This window comes from Vombatus ursinus, unplaced genomic scaffold (assembly GCF_900497805.2).
Source record: "Vombatus ursinus unplaced genomic scaffold, bare-nosed wombat genome assembly UNPS02014818.1, whole genome shotgun sequence".
Taxonomy (NCBI): domain Eukaryota; kingdom Metazoa; phylum Chordata; class Mammalia; order Diprotodontia; family Vombatidae; genus Vombatus; species Vombatus ursinus.
In genome coordinates this window covers 34,210,199-34,215,620 of record NW_020954596.1, presented here as the reverse complement: position 1 = coordinate 34,215,620, position 5,422 = coordinate 34,210,199, and the positions used below count along the sequence as shown (strand labels likewise).

Here is a 5,422-nt window from a genome sequence, read left to right as displayed (position 1 = left end):
AAGAGTTTAGAAGTTGTAGTAAAGAACTATGAGAAACTTGAGGAGAGAGGCTTTCCTTTCAGCTGAGAGTGGGGAGGATTCAAGGGGGTAGCAGCTGGCCTCCTGGCCATTTCAGTTTTACTACATCCTCATTATCCTAACTGGCATTTATGTTGTCCTTCCCAGTTGACAAAGCACTTTACATAGACCTCATTTGAACCATACAACATCCCTGTGGATTAGGTACAAAAGGTATTATATAATCATCATTCACAGAGGAGAAAACAGAAGCTCAAAGAGGTTGCCTGATTTGAACCAGGGTCTTCTTGACTCCAAATTCCATACTCCCTTCACTAGAAGTCACTCTAATCCAGGGGTGGGGAACCTGCGAGTCTAGTCACTAATCACAACTGCACTGAGAATTCTACCTTGCTCCACTGGCAGGGTTAACATGGAAGACTAAGAACTCCTAGACTTCTTATTCATGAAAGTAAGCACCAGAAAGAATTCTCTGTATAAAGGACTAAATGAACTTGGTCACTATTTCACCAAGAGCTTCAACTTCAGCCAAAAACCTATTACAAAAGTACAGGAAGTTGGTAAATGGTGCTTCAGTCAAGGGAAGGTGAGCTATTTGAGACTTAGCTCTGCCCACAGAGCACAGAATTACTGCAGGTCATTAAATCTTTTCCCATTTCGCTTTAATTAGCTTTCTTACAGTCACAAATTTTCTCTCATCTCCTCTAACTGTCCAAATTAAAGGTGAGATGTGGGACAGGACAGGTTCTATGTTAACTGGATTCCCTATCTTATAGCTCACCAGAATGGGCCTGCCAACCACCACCCCAAAGTTAGCAAGGAAAATTCCTAAGGCAACAAAAAGAATAAAGAAAAGTTCATAGATGTGTTCACACACACACACACAAACACACACACACACACACACACCATAAGATTCCTCCTATAATGGGTGACAGGTGAAATATTCCTGCTATAGTCCAGATGAATGGTGTAAAGAGTAATGAGGACAGTATAAAGAGAAACCAGTACTTTTTTTTTTATAGCAACTGGGGTTAAATGACTTGCCCAAGGTTACAGAGCTAGTAAATGTATCTAGATTTGAACTCAGGTTCTCCTGACTCCAGGACCCAGTGCTCTATCCACGGTATCACCTAACTACCTCAAAAAACAAGTTCTTAAGAAAAGTAGGCAGCATTCTAACTGAAGAAAATAATCCCAGAAAATATCTGTGCAAGATAATGTGGCACAGTGTCTCTGATAAGGCCCTCATTTCTAAAATATATAGAGAACTGAGTCAAATTTATAAGAATACAAGTCATTCCCCAATCAATAAATGGTCAAAAGATATAAATAGGTAGTTTTCAGATGAAGAAATTAAAGCTATCTATAGTCACATGAAAAAAACGCTCTAAATCACTATTGATTAGAGAAATGCAAATCAAAACAACTCTGAGATACCAACACTTATCAGATTGGCAAACATTACAAAATAGGAAAATGATAAATGTTGGAGAAGGTGTAGGAAAATTGGAACATTACTGCACTGTTGGTGAAGTTGTGAACTGATCCAACCATTTTGAAGAGCAATTTGGAACTATGCCCAAAGGGCTTTAAAATTGTGCATGCCCTTTGACCCAGCAACAGCACTACTAGGTCTATATCCCAAAGAGATCATAAAAATGGGAAAAGGACCCACATGTACAAAAATATTTATAACAGCTCTTTGTTGGTGACAAACAATTGGAAATTGAGAGGATGCTCATCAATTGGGGAATGGCTGAACAAGTTGTGGTATATGAATGTAGTGGAATGCTATTGTGCTATAAGAAATGAAGAGCAAGCAGACTTCAGAAAAACCTGGAAAGACTTGTATGGACTGATGCTGAGTGAAGTGAGCAGAACCAGGCGAACGTTGTACACAGTACCAGCCACACTGTGCAATGACTAACTTTGATAGACTTATCTCTTCTCAGCAACGCAGTGATCTAAGACATCTCCAAAAGTCTCATGTTGGAAAATGTTATCCACATCCAGGGAAAGAATTATGGAGTTTGAATGCAGATCGAAGCATACTATTTGCTCTTTTTTTTCTTGTTTTGTTTCTTCTTTCTTGTGGTTCATCCTATTGGTTCTAATTCTTCTTTACAACATGATTAATGTGAAAATATGTTTAATAGGAATGTGTATGTGGAACCAATATCAGATTGCATGCCATCTTGGGGAGGTGGGGATGGAGGGGGAGAAAATTTAAAATTCAAAATCTTATGGAAGTGATTGTTGAAAATTAAAAATATATTAATTAATTTTTAAAAAAAGACAACATGGCACAGTGGATGGAATGCCTGACTTGTCGAGGGGATTCCAGGGCAGCAGGTGGTACAGTGAATAGATTGTTAAACCTGGAGTCAGGAAGACATGAATTCAAATCTGGCCTCAGACACTTATTAGCTGTGTGAACCTGGGCAAGTCCCTTAATACTGTTTGCCTCAGTTTTCTCATCTGTAAAATGAGTTAGAGAAGGAAATGGGAAACCACTTCAGTATCTTTGCCAAAAAAGACCCCAACGGGTCACAGTTGGACATGACTAATTGACCGCCCCCCCACCCCCAACAAAAGAAGGAATTCCAGATCAGGTACTGGTTAGACTAGTTAACCTAGCATTGTGCTGTAGTGAAAAACACATTTGATGTGGAATCAAGAAAAACTTGGGTTCAAGTCCTGCCTCTGAAGCTTACTAGTTGTGTGCCTCTGGGCAAATCACTCAACTTTTCTGATCCTCAGTTTATTCACTCATAAAATAGGGTCAAATAATCCCTGAAGTACCTACTTCACAGCAGTTTTTTGTGAGTCTCAAAAGAGTTAATATATGCAAAGAGACTGGTCAATTTTAACGTAATATATAAATGTCAGTTATTATCCCATCTCATTTTAGAACTCTTCAGGTTTTCCATGTTGGGAAAGACACTCCTAGCCACCATTGTCAGGATAACTCAGGGACAAAGATGTGATTCTTACCACAGAGAGAAAAGTCTAAAAGCTTTTCTAGAAAGGGCCAGATTTCTTCTACAGGTATGATTTAAATGGGAAATAAATGTTTTATGGGAGTATAGATAGGGCTGAAGATGATGTTTCAAGTGCACTGACTGGGCTTTTGGGGGAGGGGGTGAGAGGAAGAGTCAGGATATCTGGTTTCCAGTTCTACAATTAGTTTGAGCAAGATACTTATTTCACTCCACTAAATCTCAGTTTCCTCATCTGTAAAATGAGTGGGTTGGACTAAAAGATCTCTAATGTGCTTTCTGGGTATAAAACTCTAGGACTATATGATGTGGTTTAAAATAAAATAGGAAAGACAAATTTGGGGCAGCAACTGAGCCAGAGATAATTAAGGAATTAGAACTGTAAACCAAAATGAGCATCATTTTTATGAGTCTTTTATTACTTTCATGTTTTATTCACTTGATAAGTTAAAGAGGGAATAAGAACCAAGAAGATCTTCAATTCCCTGGAAACCCAAGGGTGGCAGCCACATCTACTTCATCACAGTATTCAGAGGGCAGATCAAGTATTAAATTATAAACCTAATCTGTTCTGATAACTGGAATAATGTCGACTCTGATGAAACATTGCTGGCAATGAAGACTGCTTTCAGAATGAGCCCATCTGACCCAATGAATAATTTAACAATTGATTTTCTGGCAAAGAGGTTAAGGAATGAGCCTTTGAAAAGCAGTCTCACCACAATGAGGCTTTGAAGAAAGATCTTATTCTGCCCCAGCGCTACCGTGCCATAGAAGGTTTCCCGATATGACCTTGTCCCGGCGCCTGCATCCTTCTATTTGTCTCTATTACTTCCCTGATGAGGCCAAGAACTGGAGAAGCACCAGTGAGGCCCGGCTTCGCAGACAACACCATTTGTTTTCTTTTGGAAGAGATGCATCTGACCTCTGAGTTGGGGGAAGGGGTACAGCTGAGAGGTAGAGGAGCAAAGAATCTTTGTGCATCTAACCATTTCTCTTCAGTAAAATCCCATTAGGCCCCACTTACTCAAGTCAGAGTTATAGTGCAAGGGCTCTATAGCTGATGAAGGATGGGGAGCTGATGCAGGGTAGGAGCTAATGGTGTAGCAGTATGTACAACACCCAACCAGGATAGGAAAAAGCCTCACGGTTGCTTGGCCAGGGTAGGGCATCTGTGGTAGCAGTACTATACCAATCTCTGCCTCCATTCAAGTTAGGCTCCTTAAAAGATATTGAGGTTCTTAAGACTTGGTTCAGGCCGAGTGCCCTGGGGCTTCCAGTGAGGAGCAGGCGACAGTGGGGGCTACATGGAGTACCTGCGGGTGCTGGACCGGGGGTTCCCCCAGGTGAGGGGGCACGGAAGCGTCTTCGGCTACCTGTGTCAGCTCTTCGGGGTAAATGACGTGAAGGCTGGCACATTAGTGGGAGAAGACAAATATGGAAACAAATATTACGAAGACAACAAACAGTTTTTTGGTCGACATCGATGGGTTATCTATACTACTGAAATGAATGGCAAAAATACGTTGTGGGATGTGAATGGAAGCATGATGCCCCCTGAACGGCACCGTTGGCTCCAGGACTGCATGACTGACGACCCCCCCACAACTGTCCCACCTACCGCTCGTAAGTTCATCTGGAAGAACCACAAATTCAACCTGAGTGGCACCCCGGAACAGTATGTTCCATTTTCTATGACTGGGAAGAAGATTCAGGAATGGGTCCCACCTTCAACACCTTACAAATAGACCCAGCTGGGAGGACAAGCTCCAACTTTGTTGTCAGATGTGGAGCATCTGTGTAAATTGTACATTTGATGGTTAAATCCTTTAATAAAGTTGTATTGTGTCTTCATGACCATGACCAAAAAAAAAAAAAGACTTGGTTCAGTATTGACATCACTTTGTCATTGCCTGAGTACAAACAATCTGAGTACAAAACTTAAACACAAGGAGTTTTTAAGTCTCACTTCCTGATCCTTGGCTGGTTGAAAATGCTGGACCACTCAGTCAAGGGATCTTTGCTCATTAGAATCAATTCAGGGTGTCGTTGATGCTAATCCTCGTTGAGTATCTTTCTCCTGCTATGGCTAAGACAGTCTCCTTTTGTCAACTGATAATGGTCTATACATCTCCCTTGTTCCAATATCAAACCTACACTACCAGCACATTGGTGCGAGTCAGGCCCAGCACAGAACATCATCCAAGAAGGCGTCTGACTTTGTGACCAAAAGTGGCATAGCACCCTCTATTGCCAGAAGCCTTTCTTTGGGGGTCTGTGAGGCCCATTACTCAGGGTATAGCCTACTTGAAGTAAAGGCCAATCTATGGAAAATAGGGTATTACTAAACAGGTATATTTGCTAGTTCCAGACAGCTACGTGGCACAGTGGAAAGAACACTG

The 5,422-nt window shown here is 41.2% G+C and overlaps 1 pseudogene; it reads left to right on the top strand.

Moving 5' to 3' along the window:
• Positions 1-4,327: 4,327 nt before the first annotated feature.
• LOC114023382 lies at positions 4,328-4,768 on the top strand (annotated as a pseudogene).
• Positions 4,769-5,422: the final 654 nt, after the last annotated feature.